The sequence below is a fragment of the Perna viridis genome, chromosome 2, assembly GCF_037379345.1.
Source record: "Perna viridis isolate PV_CMFRI_1.1 ecotype Kerala chromosome 2, ASM3737934v1, whole genome shotgun sequence".
Classification (NCBI taxonomy): domain Eukaryota; kingdom Metazoa; phylum Mollusca; class Bivalvia; order Mytilida; family Mytilidae; genus Perna; species Perna viridis.
Window position 1 is genome coordinate 59934518 of NC_142446.1, and position 19089 is coordinate 59953606.

Consider the following 19089-nt stretch of genomic DNA (forward strand, 5'->3'; position numbering starts at 1 on the left):
GATGCATATTTTTTATAATGTAAAGACATAAATTAAATTCTTCATGAAGTTTATTTTAATTAGTTAAGTTTTCAAACACTGTATAGCTAGATTCATGTTTTTTTTTTTCAGTCTGGAAGAGACAGCAATAGCTTGAATACTAGTAGCACAAGTTTTGATCAGGGACTTTATATTACAGGGACTGGTCATTCCTAACAAGGTCTATATAATGTGCAAATATAACTGTGCCTCCCTGGTCTTTATACTGGTTAAACTTAAAGTATATAAGATTTACATTTGACATATGCATACTGGGGGGGGAGAGAAATTATTCAGAATTTTAGTTATATAAGTTATAAAGTTGACAAATTAATAATGACAAAGTTTTGATGAAAATACTGAGAAAAGGTGTGTTCTCAAAACACTAAAATGTAATAAAAATGTCAAAATTTACCTGACAAAAAAATCAATAATTGTATAAACTTATTATTTATAATTGCCACAGGAAAAGTTAATGAAATTGGTCAACTTCTAACTGTCAATAAAGTATTTCAAACTCATTATTATGTAATAAAATTACATCATTTTAAGGAACTTTCTTTTACCTTTTAATTGGTAGTAAATTAATATGGTTAAACAAACAGAAAGACACACTATGATTTACTGGGGTATAGTTTAGGAAAAAGAAAACTTTGATATTTCTTTCTCAAGACATAGGTACATTCATTTAGTCCTCATTTTATTGTTATTCAAAGCACACTTATTGAAAATAGGCATTGCCATTCAGCAGAATTTTCTCTTTTATTTGATATCAATTTCATTTTAATAAATGCAATAGTTTTCACAAACATTCAATGAAAAATCATACTTTATGAACCTTAAAAAAATGAATTTTTTTGCTTGTCTAAAAAGACCTTATTTTGAAATGGAAAATATTTATATTTCTTTAATTTTAAATAAATTAAAAAAATATATGTTGCCAATCTCCGATCTTTTATCTTTAATTTGGGGCATCACTCATCAAAATTCATCCAGTGGTTCTTACAACCACCCTTAGCAAAGTTACCCTATTTTCAACAGAGAATTTGAGAAAATTGACTATTATAAACTGCCAAATAGCAACAGCAGTGTTCTTTATAGATCATTACAAGTGACTTCTCCCTCTAATATACACTCCCTGTTTTGACACGATAAGGTTGTAAATTAGAGCAATTTAGGTTACGTACCACTAATTCAACCAATGAGCTTTTAGAATGTACGCAAAAATAGTCCTACACAAGTTTTAGTGCACTTGTGTGATGTTGTTGTTGGAAAAGTGCACATTAGATTTACACAAGTGAGCTTGTGTTCTGCAGGGAATTATATTTTCTTCATTTCTACATAAAACGGTCACTGTAACTTACTGAATTCAATATTTTTTTATGAGTTCTGCATGAAGATCATTTTTTTGTGAAATGGACAGGAAATCCCATTCTATTTTAGCTCATTGTCTTCTAGGAGCCAGTGTCACACTGCAAGGTAGTATACCCCACATAATATTTTCATTGCTATTAGTGTAAACATGCACCTTTTAGGTGATGTATAGACTTCTTCAGGTTAAACTTAAGGTAAAAGCTCCATAACACATTGAACTTAGTGAAATTAGCATTGGAGCCTACAGGAAGTGACATTAGTGGTTTGTAGCCTTAACTGAAATGCATCGGAAAATATTATTTTTCTCAAAAGTGTTCCAAACTGTCTTTAATTCTTTAAAACCATGCAAAAAGTGATGCACAATCAAAATTCCTTCCAAAATATCACAATTTTTACATTTTCTTCCAAAATCAGTCAAATATGTGATTTTGACCAATTTTAAGGCCAGATGGGTTAAGAAATGTACTTTTTCTGTTAGTAAGAAGCTTTTTGCATATCCAATGGTTCCTTTTACTTGCTGGTAGTAATACCTGTTAGTTTAAGCAAGTTAAGAAGGACTATAGCAAGAAAAAGGAGGTAAAATTTGAAATAATTGAGATTTCATGTATGTGGATTAGATTGTTTGTCCACCTCCCATGTGAAGTATAAGAATTCAAATTTCTGAAAATTCTTACAGTTTAAGCACTTTCTTTTGTGATGTTTTAGTGCAAAAACATCAATGTTACCAGAAAATCACCAAAAACAAGTCTTTCACTGATAAAATTCGTGGGTATTAATTGACATGGATGGTTAAAAAGGGGGAGACAGCTCAGCTTTTACTTTTATAAAAACTGATAAAGTTTGAGATAGTTTTGACTTCATAGCATTGTTTGTGTGTAAGCAATGTTGTTTTGAAAGGTATTTAATATTTAAATTCATGAGTTCATTCAAAAATGATGTAAGAAAACACTCAGGCTGTTTTTCTTGATAGGCCAGTTAGCAATTTTAAAGGCTCCACATCTTTGATATCTTTTATTAAAAAACACATTTTTTCTGTAAATACTCAAACAAACTGTCTGAAAGTTCGTAAATGTGTTCACAATATTCTAATGGTTGAATAGAATGAACGTTTTTTATTTCTGAAAGTAAAAAAAACATCTCTTTAAAGTCTAGAAGGTACCAGGAGGAAAGTTAGGACAAATAAATTATACACAATTACACAACAAATCAGTCTGGTTGTATAAAATGGATTTTCTAACATTCTAACTACGGAATAAAAATTGTTTCTATCATTAACACAGCCAAATGTAAAACTCTTATATGAAGAAAATAACTACAGTGGTCTGATCAATATCTAGAATTTTAAAAAAAAATTTGTTCTACTAAGTTAAAAGCTGGTTTTTTTTTTATTAGACCCTTGTTTGGAAAATGCCCAACATATAAAATATCTAATATCAAAGAAAATAACTAAATGAAAATTTGTGTGGCGCTAGCTAATTATTTCTATGTTTGTCTGACCAACTAGGAAACAAGTTAAATTTGACATGGCTTAAAGTTTGAGGTACTCATAATGTCCAATTTTGTAAGTGTCACATGTCATACTTGCCTGAACAATTGTTTGGATGTCAGAGGAAATTTTGGACGACTAGTAGTAAAATAACACTGTAGATTAATAAACAGCACGTCGATCTGGTCATTTTTAAAGTCAGGTGTTTATGCATCCTATGCACCAATCAATTTGTATTTTCTCACTGTATTTTAGTTCAGTTTATGGATTTGGGGAAAAAGATTTGATAAGATATACTATAGACTCTAATTTTCAAACATTTTTTGTTACTTACTGTTTACTATATTTCTTTCCAATGCTGAATATTTTCCCATAGATGGATGATAAGCCTTTTTAAAAAGATGATATTACCATGGAAGTAAATAAATAAAGATGAATGCAGTCTTATAAAAAATAAACTTAGACATTTACTAACATCTCACTTGAATACATGTAAACAAGACTGATAACATTCAGGGGTAAAAATCAGGAAATACAAGCTGGTAGCCCAGACCATATTTTGGTTAATATTTTCTATATGTTGAACTAAAATTTTACCCAAAAGTTTGGTAGCCCAGCTAAAAATCTAGTAGCCATGGGCAACTGAGCAACTGCTAATTTTTATCCCCGAACATGTCTGCATACATATCATCATTGTAAGTTTGTAAAATGTTTTGCAATTTAAACAAAATATGTTCCAATAATAGCATATACTGCTGATAAAATGGCTATTACCTCAACAGATAAAATTTAGCTTCATGTTTAATATTTGTTATATTTACATGAACTTGTCCCCAATAGGAGTTGCAGATCTTTTACATGTATATTAACAAAGTGCCAAATCAGAATAATACTTATCTTTTCAAATGCACTGTGCCACATAACAGCTTTGTTTGAACTAATGGTATTTTAAGAAAATTGCCATTAACTGATGAAATTGAAAAATTTGCAGGTCTGTAAATTTCCCTTTTTATATGGTTATCAATATCATAATTGAAAAAAAAAAGTAAATGAATATAAATATACGTTGGATACATCATTAACTTTATTTTAAATGTCCAATTAAGAAAAGTTTACAGTGATGGTATCCTTTTTTTCATACTGAAACCTGTCTTTTAGGAATAAGGGTATTAATTTTAATCTTTTGAACCAAACTAAACTTTCCAGACCACTAGTAAGTTCTGCTAATACAACAATAAAACAATCAACAAGATCTAACGATCAAAACAATCTAACCTAAATCTATGATGTAACTGCAACCAAAAAATACCATTAAATTACCTAATGACAACGTAATTGTATTTGCTGTGTATTTAGTAAAAATCAATTGTTTTTTAATTTTGAACATAAAATGTATCACAACAACTGTCTAATGAAAAATATCATTTAAGGTTTAACATGATTTTTGTTAATGAAAGAATCATGAAAGCCATCAATAATCACAATAATAATAATAAATAAGTACATGCAGTAGTAATACAAATAGAATAATTAATTGGAAAGAAACAAAATATGATCACAAGTTAAATTTTCAAGTTATATATATATATTTGATTATTCACTATAACCAATTGATTATTCTATTTATTATACAGATTTTCTCCATAATTTATTTCTCTTTTCAACAACAATTTTTAGTTGAAATAATTTTGTGATCCACAGACAGATATTCCTGTTCTGATGTTTTGGCGGGAGAAAGCCCAAAAGTTAAATTACAAAATTTTTTTACAATGCGAATTATCCAAATGTATTACCCAAGGATCATTCAATAAATCACTGCTTTCTATATAATGAGTGCCTGTATCCTTTTAAATCTATATCATTTTAAGGGTTTATACAAATCATCATTTCATTTTTTATCTTCAAAACCTTTTAACAGATCTACCATTTATACATACCCTAACGTTTTCATAAGCCTGTTCATATAATTGCCAAGACCATGTATTGTACAGTGCTAACCGATGGTCACCAAAATAATAAACCATAATTATAGGTGTGAACAGTTCCCTGACACCTGTTCCATCAAATACTCAACATCAAATACATCAAATCAATTTTTGAAAATTGTTACCATGGTAATTCTTATGTTTAGACATACAATTATAGTTAATAAGAACAATGCAAATACAACAGTTAATCTACAACAAATCAATAAAAAGATTAACAGCTGGTGTGCAGGTATTTCCTGTTCATCTGACAATTATATTTCTATAATTTAGTAAAAAAATTCTGATTGTTTTCAATGCAAACCCCTTGTGAATATATCTTTCAAAATCAAAGTCTTAAGATTCATAAACAAGTTATCTTTTGCATCTTTTAAAACTTAGGGTCATGCAGCATTTTGCCTATCCATGGCTTAATTGTTACATATGAAAATATGTTAATTAAATTTTAAACTAACCCAACCTAGGGCAATCCTCATAATGTAATACAAATTTACTAAATTTATTCCAATAATTGAAAGCCAATTCATTAACAAATTTCAAATGATACATAAATCAATTTAAAAGAATGTACACTAGCTGTAATATTAACTAAAGATGTGTTGTTTATTGCAATTAAAGGTTATCTCTAAATGGAAAAGGGAAAGTCATGGAGTAAAGATCTTGTATATACCACAGAAATGAATCAAAACTCATTTTAACTTAATGCCATTCAACATAAAGAAAACAAAACTAAATATGATAATTTTAATGAAATAACTAAAGTTTACACAAGACAACCTTTTTGAAACTGGTATTACAAATATACCGAAGCAAATGAAAACTTAATTCCATGTACTATTATGTGCCTTTATGCAAGGTATGCTTTTTGTTCATTGATGTTCATTTTTCAGATAAAATTACCCAAACATACATGCAGCATAGAGATGTGTTAATGTGGCTTTCATTTTGAATGGTGAATACAAATCAAAGTACTGAAGTACTGAGTCAAAGAAGCCTTCATAGTTTGCTCTGTTTCTTACTGCACAATCACATTTCTAATCATTAAAAAAGGATTGTAATATTTTAAACTAGAGAAAGTAATATTTTTACTATTCATTCTTTTAGAAGAATTTTTTGTTCAAAGACCATTTATTAGCTGAGCAGCCATTGCTTCTTGAGTTGACTGGACAAATGGGGGAAAATGACTCACAACCTTTCAAGGTTCTTTCACCTCTACTAAATAGAGTTCCTAACAGAGTCATAAAATGGACCATTCCTGAGAGACGCAAAAAGGGTATTCAAGACTGCGATATAAACAATCTGTATTTTCTTGTCATTCAAACAAATTGTATCTTTCAGTACTTATGAACCCCATATATTTTTATAATGGCTAAATCAGATAACTAGCAAGTCCCATCCCTATTAAATGCAATGCTGTCAAAATATTCTGAATAAACAGAAACTGAAAACTTCTGGTAAATAACATTTTTACTATCTATTCTAAACTTAGACAAAAACAAGTAAGTTACACAGTTTTCAACGTGTTGTTAATTGTAAATATGTGTATATGTATTAAGATGACAAACAATGATATGAATACATCAATTGAAACTAGGTTTTTGTACTGTTTACAAGTAACACATCAGTTAGCACTGTACAATATATGTTCTTAGCAATTATATGGACAGGTTTATGATAACATTAGGGTATGTAAAAATGGTATATCTATTAAAAGGTTTTGAAGATAAAAAAATGAAATGATGATCTCTATAAACCCTTAAAATGATAAAGATTAAAAAGCAAACAGGCACTCATTATATAGGTAGCAGTGATTTATTGAATGATCCTTGGGTAATACATTGGGATAATTCACATTGTGAAAAAAAAATTTGGTAATTTAACTTTTGGGCTTTCTCCCACCAAAACATCAAAACAGGAATATCTCTCTGTGGATCACAAAATTATTTCAACTGAAAATTGTTGTTGAAAAGAGAAATAAATTATGGAGAAAATCTGTATAATAAATAGAATAATCAATTGGTTATAGTGAATAATCAAATATATATATATAACTTGAAAATTATCTACTTTTGGTGTCATCCAACAGAAATTTTATTCCTTCATGCACATCTACATATGACACTGAACATTCCTATAAAATTTCATCAAAATCCCTTATGCAGTTATAAAGGAGTAAAGCTTGCCGTGTTTTAACATGTGAAACCCTTAATTTGGATTATCTCCCTTTGGAGTCCTCTGACAATCATAATATTCCTTCACGTATATCTTCATATGATACCCAACATTTCTATAAAAATTCATCAAAATCCCTAGAGTGGTTTAGGAGGAATTGCGCTTACAAGGTTTTACCATGTAAAACACTTAATTTGGAAAATCTCTTTTAGAAGTCCTCAAACAGTAAACATATTCCTTCATGCACATTTGCATATGATACCCAACCTTCCTATATAAATTCATCAAAATCCCTTGAGCAGTTTAGAAGAAATAGGCTTACAAGGTTTTACCATGTAACCCTTAATTTGGAATATCTCTTTTAGAAGTCCTCCAACAGTAATCATATTCCTTCATGCACATTTACATATGATACCCAACCTTCCTATAAAAATCCCTTGAGTGGTTTAGGAGGAGTTGCCCTTACAAAATATGTGGATGGACGTATAGACAGACTGACAGGGTGATTCCTCTGCGTTACAAGTTCGAGTCCCGCAGAGGGAATGACCAAAAATTTGCATCGCAAATTTGACAGTTCTAATGTCGTTGGGAATTTTTCAGACCCTTTCATATATATGTAGCCCAATGAACAGTTCCTGACAAAGTTAGAACTGTCAACTTTGTGAAGCAAATTTTTGGTCGTTCCCTCCACGGGACTCGAACTCGTACCGCTGTGACATCTAAGGCAACACCCCCTGCACTAAAAAAATATAGTTTTGTTGTGACATGCATCATTAATTTGATCCTCTATCCTACATAATAACACCTATATGATCTGTCCCATACTACCATACATCGTGTATCAAGTTAGAGCTCTAGATTAAACCTACGAGGAGGAATGACCCAACAAGCGAAAGCTGTATTTTATATAGCCTAGCTGGCTGAGTGGTCTAGGGCGCTGGACTTAGTGCAGGCGGTGTTGCTTTAGATGTCACAGCGGTACGAGTTCGAGTCTCGCGGAGGGAACGACCGCAAATTTGACAGTTCTAACATTGTTGGGAATTTTTCAGACCCTTCTATAAGTTTATGTTATCTTCCCTGTATCAATTTGATCCGATGGAGCAGTGTAGCGAACAGAGTCGTCACATTCTGATACGTATATATATATATATTCCTATTTCTTTGAATTTTTTTTCCATTATAGGCCTCTCAAGGTGGACTAGTTCATTTAATAAGTGAACAAAATGTAAGAAGGACCTTTCATCTGTTGTAGCTCATTAAAATACTGTTAGTCCTTAATTGGATTTCTTAAATGTATTCTTTAGCAAGAAATTAGGTATATTTTGCAGGCCTATTTGCTAAAAATATTGTAGTTTAGTATGTATTTTATCAAATAACACCACAGTATGTACATGAGATCATTATGAGCCTTAATTTGAAACTTTCAATGGAATAAATTAAGCACAACATAAACTGTTTAAAGGAAAGTCCAGTGCAGACTTAAGGTTATGGTTACCAGTCTAGTACATTTTGTATATTTCCTTAATTAAAACAATTCAGTTTCTTCTATTTTTTCGAGCAAATAAATACAATTTTTAAAAAAAATATATTATTAAGAAAAATACCCACCATAAGAATCATAGACCTCCTGTTCAGGGAGTAAAATATAACACATAAAAATAAACTTCTGAGAAGTAAGTTTTTATGAGTTAAAACGAAAGTTAAAGTGGAAATACTTCTTTAATTTATTTGGGAAAAGATTGACTTTCACATTTCCCCAGTGCTTGAGTAAAAGTTCATAGAACAACAGTTTTATAACTTTTTTTCAAATCCCCAAAATATTAGGTTTACTACAGAGGTGAAATTATAATGTGTTCCAGGGCAGTTTTCCTCCCATGTCCAAACGATCACCACAAAATCTGTAATAAGTGACAATACTAGGTAATAATTAGAACTTATTAAACAGAGACAGATACAAAATACACATTACAGAGACAAATACAAAATACACATTACAGAGACAGATATAAAATACACATTACAGAGACAGATACAAAATACACATTACAGAGACGGATACAAAATACATAATACAGAGACAGATACAAAATATACATTACAGAGACAAATACAAAATACATTACAAAGACAGAAACAAAATACATTACAGAGACAGATATAAAATACATATTACAGAGATAGATACAAAATACATTACAGAGACAAATACAAAATACATTACGGACCAGATACAAAACAGAGATAGAAACAAAATATACATCACAGAAACAGATACAAAACAGAGATTGACACAAAATACACATTACAGAGACAAATACAAAATACACTACAAAGACAGAAACAAAATACATTACAGAGACAGATATAAAATACATATTACAGAGATAATACAAAATACATTACAGAGACAAATACAAAATACATATCAGAGACAGATACAAAACAGAGATAGAAACAAAATATTTATCACAGAGACGGATACAAAACAGATTGACACAAAATACACACTACAGAGATTGACACAAAATACACATTACAGAGACAGATACAAAATACACTACAGAGACAGATACAAAATACACATTACAGAGACAGAAACAAAATATACATTACAGAGACAAATACAAAATACAAATTACAGAGACAGAAACAAAATACATATTACAGAGACAAATACAAAATACATTACAAAGACAGAAACAAAATACATTACAGAGACAGATATAAAATACATATTACAGAGATAGATACAAAGTACATTACAGAGACAGATACAAAACAGAGATAGAAACAAAATATTTATCACAGAGACGGATACAAAACAGATTGACACAAAATACACATTACAGAGACAGATACAAAATACACTACAGAGACGGATACAAAATACACACTACAGAGACAGAAACAAAATACACACTATAGAGACAGAGACAAAATACATTACAAAGACAGGTACAGTACAGAGACAGATACAGAATACATTACAGTGACATACACAAAATATGTTACAGAGACAGATACAAAATACACATTAGTGAGACTGATACAAAATACATAACAGAGACAGTTCCTGCTTAAACACAATAATTAATTAACTTCTGTTATTAAAAACTGTGCATTTTCATCTACAAGCTAATCTTAAGCAAAAAAATACTGTACAATTTTTAAGAAATCATTATTGAGGATACTGCCTACTATAAGCATAACAAAACACAAATAAATAACACAAATAAATAACACAAATTAGGCAAAAGATCTGTTAATTCCACTGATCTGACAATATAATTTTACTCAAGGATGAAAGACCATAATTTATCTTTGCATCACTGGATTAGCTCAGAAATTTTACAAAAGAATGTTAGAAAAATGAGGTTTTCAATAGAGTTATCTGCCCTTAAAATGTTTATTTTCCTGACATTTCAATGACATTATAACTCAATTTACCAAAATGATATGGAAAGTCTTGTCTTTTTTCCTTGATTCTGATAGTGCAGATAGTCCAATTAAAACATTCAAAATAGTCGGGGTTTTTTTCATACATCTTTCACCCACTGCCTGATTCTAGGGACTAACACTTGATAACACAATTATCTATAGATTAAAGACAGAAACTAAAGATTAACCCACTAAAACTGGGAGTGTTGACCAGGTGTACCTGTAATTATAAACAATATCCTATGCTTTTGTAGAAACACCTGCCATATTGACCATTGAAGGTAAAATCTGGGTGAACAGAAAAGAGGTACAATGTATACCATTACAGGGTTTAAATTTACTTTATAGACTGGAAGGTCATAGACTTTTTAAGTTTCAAATATCAAATGATCCCCTTGAGAAAAATCAAATGTCATAGACAAAGTGTCAATAAAGGAGTAGAGCTACGAAAAGCCATATCAGTCTGAAGTCTTTAGATACATCTAATTACATAGAGTAGTACTCTAACAGTGCCATCAAGTATCAAGTTCAAAGTTTAAAATTTTGTATATAGAACCCATTTGTTAAGATGTCTTTGCAGGTGCTAATTAATTCCCACAATATGTGACTCAGCTATTTTTTCACTGTTTTGCTCTATTTTTCAAATTGTTGATGTGGCTGCATCCTCAGACAAAAGTAAATCTGAATAAAATTTATTCTTCTTGCATTTCTCAACTGATAAAAAATAAAATTATGATGGTCAGAGAATGGGGCAAATTACAAAATTAACTATTCTGACATTCTTTAAACAGGCAAAATTTATCCTCCAGATGTGTTAAAACAAAAATATGGTATCTGAAAGATTCCTTTCAAAACAGATCATTTCATATTATCTTATAAGAATGCAATTTATTATCCTTTATGATTTTCCTTTTAATTATCTTATTTTTAAACTTTTTTTTCTCCAGTGTTATATTTAATGAGAAAATGTAACGTTTCATGACCTTATGCTGAATGAGATTTGTTGTATTCAGCTACACTTATCAATGATATTTTCATGGTGTAATCAAAGTTCCATTTTGAAAGTGTGATGTGTAATGAACATGCATACTAATTGCACAGTTATTGTCCTAAGCAAAACCAGGTATGCTGAGAACATTTTTACACAAGATACATGTAGATTACAATCCGAGAATTGCCAAATATCGGCTGATTCCACTACTACCTTCCCATAAGTTTTGAGTGAAGACTGGTGGGTTTGGAGTCTAAGTGGAGAGACAAACCTTAATGAGGACTGTTGGATTTATGAGCTAGCACAATCAAAATATCAATCAGCATTTTGAACTAGTACAAAGCAGGATTTATTCTAAATGTTAAAAAGTTCTGGTCCTGTAATGTATAGAGCACCTTTTATAGGACTTTGACTACAATCAACACATTATTCAATAAATGTTACATCTGAGCAAGATCAGGAATCTGGTATGAAAGGCTGTTCATGTCAAAAACCAATTAACTAATTATATAAAGTGTTAATTTTTAAGGTGTTATATGTTGATTTAATGCAATTTAAAGTCCATGTTTTACACATTATACTCACATTTGAATGCATTAGAATAAAAGGATTTTAAAACTGTAGCTGAATGAGTTGACTTCTTTCCCATAGTTGAAAATTAAAAAAAATATCATGTTAAAATAAGGGTCTCATTGACCTAATGTGTCATAAAAATGCCTTTAATGTTTTAAATGCAAGTATAATGCATTAAATACAACTTAAACACGTTAATTGCAATACAAATATTTAGTAACAATCATAACATGTAAAATACAACTTAAACATGTTAACTTCTACTTTAACAAATTAACTGCAATACAAATATTTAATAATTATTTACTATGCATAGCATGCATTTTTAACACAATGAATACAACTTTAACATATAACATATAACTTTAATGTGTAAAAGGCTAGTTTAACATGTTAAATACAACTTAAAAGCGTTGACTGCAATGCAAACATTTCATAATGATTTAAATGTGTTAAATGTAATTTTTACACATTAAATGCTCCTTTATTATGTACTGTTCAAAAGATTTTCAAATACTGCTTTTGAAGTTTTAACATGTAAAATGAAATAGATATGACACATTTGGCCACCTAACTTTGAAAGTTTCAACTTAAATTTGACATATTGGTATTAAATTCAATTAAAGCAAAAGTTATATCAGTCATTGCCTTAAAGATGCCTGCCTTTAACATGTTGGTTTATTGAGTTTTTGACATGAACTGTCTTTCATAGACCAGTCCTTCTCATTTTTTAAATGTATTCTCCTGGTTGGTGTTACAATTTTTGTGCACTCTAGATACTTGTTAATAGGTATACATAAGAACTAGGACATTTTTTGCTGGTAAATGAATGATTAATAGTGTATAACCAAAAGATGTACATTCTTTACCTCTTCACATTGCATGTGACAAGAATTACTAGCCTATTTTCAATTATTATTTGTTGAAGGGTTTCTATCCCTTGTATCCTTATCTCAATAACAATGCATAAAGACAAGAACCCAACTATTCACCAAATTTATTTGCAAAATCAGATTCTTTAATAAAGTTTGATGTTCTTAATTTTCCATATAGCAAATTTTACTTTAATGACTCCATAGGTCCTGTATTTTTATATTTTTTAACTGGATTCTTTTGATATTTTGCTATGAAACAAAATTTATAGGCAAAAATAGTTTTGCAAAAACTGTGATAAAGCAGATTTTGGCTATTCATGACTCTACTCCTTTAGTTGAAGGTCTTGGACCTGGGTAAATGAAATTTAAAAGGACCTAGGTCAAAAATTGAGGGTCCAAAAACTCATACCCCAGCTATGACATTGTAAAAAAAATCTGTTCTCTTGCTGTAGATGGCCACAACATAACAAGCAACGAGTTCATAATGTTGATAGTAAAACAGTGATGACCTTAGCATAATGGTACTGTATGTCATGCAGCTGTTGTGGTTGGGGAGGGTGGAGATCTCTGTTTAATAAGATTGTGAGGGAGTACATTAAATTCTTACATTCGTCATTTATTACATAGCACTGTAGAGCATGTAGCCTATAATTCTCTCGTGGAAAGCAGCATCAAGATATTTTGTTTATATTATTACTGTCAAAATCTGTGGGACTTACTGAGAAAATGCTTTAGCTCCATGACAGCCATGATAGGCTTACAATGGGCAATAAATGCATCAATTAATTGCCCCCTACTGGCCTAAACAGTTTTTTGTCATGTCTAAGATTAGCAATCACTCAGGAAGTTGAACTGGAGTCTACAAAACTCATTCAGATGTCTTCACCAAATAGCTCTGTTGTATTATTATCTGAACTTAAACATTTCCATCATAATTAGTCCATCTGGTGTCCATTTCAGGACAGTGTGACACCCGGATTACTGACTGCATAAATAATGTTTTAACTCACTCATGCAAATCATAGCACACCCATTTATAGTACATGACAATACATTTTTAAAGTATACATTTTCAGGTATATTTTGACTACTTTTGAATTACTGGTACATGAATTGAGATTTTTCCTTTATTCTTTTTCCCAAATAAATATGAGAGGAAGACCAAGTGTGCTCTAACTAGAAATCTTGTATGATACTGCATGAAAGGTCACATGTTCCCAAAGAACTCAACTGGAAAACAGCCATGCAATATCCAACATCAATAGCAGAAATAACTCCTCCTCTAACGAAAATGACTCTGCACGGAACAAGAGCAGGAGCTACCCCTGCCAGTATATATCTCATTGGTCTATCATTGACTAATGGGTGTGGTCAATTCATGTCACATATCATTTATAGCACTGCCTTCCTCATTATCCAATTATACTTCTGTCCCACTGTACTCAAAGTCTATTTGAATAATTTGTAAGACCATGCTATAAATATAACATGTACACACAGAGTACGGAAGAATTTTTGCATATTCATTTAGTCCATTTTTTGTTCAGACAGGATATGTTTTAGTTGTAATCAGTTTCATCATGGCTATGTTCATGCCCCCCTAAGATATTTGGCTGGATGCTTTTCTACTCTGCTAATTGAGTTTTATAGTCATTATATTATTTAATTAGTTTCTTTTGCACAAATACAAATCCCTGTCATAGCTCCTATTGAGACGTTTAGTCAGTGTGTTACAAGGGTTTTTATATTTTTATATTTTAAGCCCGTTCCTGTATTGTTACTTTGGTGTCTTATGTTATGGTAACATACAATTGCACTCAGTATCCTGTTGCCAGTTATTATTTAAAATGATGTAAAGGGCTTCAATGCATACATTGTAGGTCTAAGTTCAATGTGTTATTGGTACTACATAAATGGTGGCTAATTTACCCTGAAGTAATGAGACAATAATAATATTTTTTTACTGCAGAGATCACCCCATTGCACCATACTCGCATTAAAAACAGAAATGACTTATAAAAAATTTATTTCCGGGCTGAAATGATGCAGGCAATAAGCCAGCAGCCTATGAAATTTACATATATCCCATCCCTGCTTGGACTTGCATGATTTCTGGGGGTTCCAAATGGATTTCAAAATCCTCATTTTTTTCAAAATAGCTACCATGTCATAACAATTAGAAAATTGTGATATTTAAGGGTGCTTAAATATTTTGGAGAGTTGATTCTTTTTTATAGGAGTGGAGGGGATGGTAATTACCTAGATAGCTGCTATATTTACACTGAATTCACAATACTTATACACACATCTACATTTGATGCCCAACCTCCCTATAAAATTTCTTCTCTTGAGTAGTTTGGGAGTTGTGCTTACAAGGTTTGAACAACCATTAAGATGGTTTTTCTCACTTGAGATACCTCTTACATTGATTATACTAGTAATTCTTCATTCACACAAACATGTGATGTAAAACCTTTGTACAGTTATAAAATTTCATCATGATTTAAGAGTGGCATGTACTAGGTTTTAACATGTAAAACTTTTTAAGTTGGATTATCTCCCTTTGCAATCCCTTTACAATCATTTTATTCTTTCATGAATATATACATAAATCATATAATGCTGGACCTTCTTATAAATTTCATCAAAATCTCTTGAGCAGTTTATGGGGAGTTGCACTTACAGGGTTTTAACATGTAAAACTCATTAAGTTTGATTATCTCTGACAATAGTTTTCCTTCTTCATGCATGCACTTCTACTGTACATACAATGACCAATCATCCTGTAAAACTTGTCAAAATTCATTTCGAGATTTAGGAACAGTTGCATTCACAAGTAATTGCAAGGCAAACTGACAGACAGGGTGATTCCTATACCCTTAAACTCTGCTCACCATATGTCATATGCTCAATCAGCATTATCCTCATATATTATAAAATGCTTGTGCTAAAATTTAGTTACAATTAACCCATTGAGTGGTATCTGGGTGGACTTTCATAAAACGCTTAACACCAACAAGGATGACAATGAGGATAGTGGCAAAGTGATGGTAGTATTTTAATAAGGTCCAAATTTGGGAAACAAATTTTCTCATGGAAACCTAAAATTTTCAAAAATCTCAGAACACTGTGCATGGAGGAATATATAGATATATTGTAAAATATAGGACCCATTCACTGTATGAAAATGGTGATGTTGGTAGTGAATATATAATCACTACCTTCTTAAATGCAAATAATCTATTTTTTCTGTACACCATAGTACTTATATTGATTCCACAGAATAAAGTATATTTACTGCTTTATATTATACTTCATATAAAATTATACATTTACAAGATGAATTATTCTAGTATACCACCCTACCTTATGAACAAGTATACCACCCTTCCTCAGCAAGTTCAGGATACTTGAGTATACTTGAACATGAATACCACCTGCCCAAACTGAAAATTTGTTTTATCCTTTCTGTTGTACATTTTTCCATACTTCCGCCCAAAAGCAAAAACAGCAGATGGTAATTTGTTAAAAATGGAAAATAATATGTAAATGAAAAAATTAACAGTACTGGTATTTTTTGTAAGAGTAATCTAGGGAACCAAGATTCTAGTGAAAATCAGAAAATGAAAAACTGAGACACACAAGGTACATAAAAAAAAACCAATAAACAGCTGCGCTTTAAGTGCACTTTTCTGACAAGGTTACCAAGTACATTTTATATTTATTAGTCAATTATCATAACAAATGGTCCGTTTTAAACGATTTTTCAACGAATAAAATTTCATTGGCCGTTTCCGGCCTTTTTAAAAGAGTAAAACTTCATAACAGAAATGTAAAATTTGACATTTATACAAATCGGAAGGGAGCTCACTTCAATAGATATGAACAATTCACCAAAGTTTCATAAAAGCTAGTGAAAGTTTTCTGAGTAATTGTGCGAAAATTTTAAGTTTAAAAACACCGAAACAAAAAATCTGAAATTTATAAAAATTGAATGGGAACTTATGTCAATAGACATGAACAATTCGCTGAAGTTTCATAAAAGTTGGTAAAAGTGTTTTTGAGTTATTGTCCGAAAACTTGAAAATCCCCCCTTTTTTAAGGAAAAAAATTCATAACACGGAAACGAAAAATCTGAAATATATAAAAATCAAAAGGGAGCTTATGTCAATAGATATGAACAATTCACCAAAGTTTCATAAAAGTTGGTGAAAGCATTTTTGAGTTATTGTCTGAAGTGTGGATGACGGACAGACAATGGTATACCATTATACATCTTTGACAGCCGTATAAAAAAATACATACGAAGTAACAAAAGTAAATGAGCAACTCAAGACTCCACTAAAAATTGGGAGCATGGACCAGGTGCACCGGTAGGGTAAGCGTCCTCTGCTTTTCTACAAACACCCACCAAGTTGCTAATAAGGAAATCAGGTTGCAAAGAAGACACATCAGTTACATGTATATAAAGAGGAGCAAGATTGTTCCTCCAGTTTCTATTTAAGAACCATGCATCATGATCAGATTGTTTAGGCACCAAACATTTTATTAGCAAGGAACTGGGGATCTTTTTGAAATAATTTAAATGTTCCAAATTATTGGGAACAAATTTTATTCATCCATTGGAAAATAAAATGTTTCTATATATACCCTATTACTTAACAAGGCAGATTTTCAAATAAAATATTGATTTTGGTTGCTGCTGAAATATTATAAAAATTTTTTGCTTGCTCTGAAAAAAATTCTTATCCAAAATCAAATCCCAGGCTCCCCTCAGGATAAAAATGAGAATTTATCTTATACAAACTTTATTATCATCAGTATAATATAACACATATTGCCTGTAGTTGAGTCTCAGGTGATATTCGTCCTTCGTGTGGTAATCTAGTTAACCAACCTCAACTGCAGGTAGTACATGTATAATATTACACAACCAGTCAAATAGTAATCAAATTAAAATCAAGAAGATGAGATTATTGAAAGTAGCACCAAAAGACAGTGATTTGTTGACACGAACAGAAATCCATAAATCAATAGTTTAGATTGAAATAACCTCAATATCCACTCAACTTCAACTACAGTAAAATATTTGTAAAGGAAATTCACAGCTAAGTTCACAATATCAATGTACTATGAACAAGGGACTTTGTATTATGTTTTGGAAATAACAGAAATATATCACTCTAAGTCTTACCTTATAATCTTTGTTTCTCAGGGTTATTTCTCATATACATCTTACACAGATTACGTTATATCAAAGTCTTGTGTTAAATCCACAACAAAAATATATTGATTGTTCTGGTAAAGCTGGTAACTTCATTAGTTGACACACAACCTACATACAGAAATAGGAGACAATCAATTTCTCACAAAATTGTCATCTACGGATGTCAATGTAATATTTCATAACTGACTGGAACAAAACCATTTACTTATATAATTATATGAAAAGTCTCACAACAATTTTATTTATTAAAGAATCTTGAAGAATGAAGAGAAATAAGGAAATAAGAGGCTATGATACGGGCAGCACAGAGTAACGTTAAACTCATCATGGCATCATCTGCGCAAAATATCCATGTAGCGGGATTGTACATAGGAAGCTTAACATGTTTATTGCTTGGTTATGATTCACATAGCTTTCCATCCGTGTATGGGAAGCAACAGTATGAGATATTTTTTCAGAGTAACATGTAGCAGGACTGTACATGAGAAAAGAATTTTACCAAATACTTGGTACAAGTTCAGCAGTACCACAATCAAAATGAGGCAAATGTTTCCTAGTATCCATGTATCCTCCTATACATGGAATAAGAAAACTTTCCCATATTTATTGACCTTATGATAAAGGATCCATCGCAGATCTACATAAGGGAGATTAGCAGGTTGTCGGGAGAAAACAATTTTGATCTGAATAAATAGATTTCTTAATTTAAGACGAAGAGTATTTGGTCAGAATTGATTGTCCTGCAACTCATGGTGCTATAGAAGGCAGGCCTCATGGTGCTAGAGAGGACAGCCAACTCAGTGTTAAAGGCTTCAGTCATCACCAGAATTTCACAACTGACATTTCAAAATAGCCATTCTGAAAGAAAATTCACAGGAGTATTTGTAGTGCAGAAGGATGCACATTCAGCTGTTTATATAGAAACATTTACAGACAGACATAGTGACAGT

At 30.9% G+C, this 19089-nt stretch overlaps 1 protein-coding gene across 1 annotated transcript in view; it reads right to left on the minus strand.

The window, feature by feature from the left end:
- The window catches only part of LOC148626291 (rap guanine nucleotide exchange factor 4-like), a 124771-nt gene that overhangs the window by 100362 nt on the left and 5320 nt on the right, over positions 1–19089 (minus strand). The window contains exon 2 of the mRNA XM_088570174.1: positions 18107–18247. The gene's annotated coding sequence lies outside the window, so the exon portion shown is untranslated. The remainder of the gene's footprint in view (positions 1–18106; positions 18248–19089) is intronic.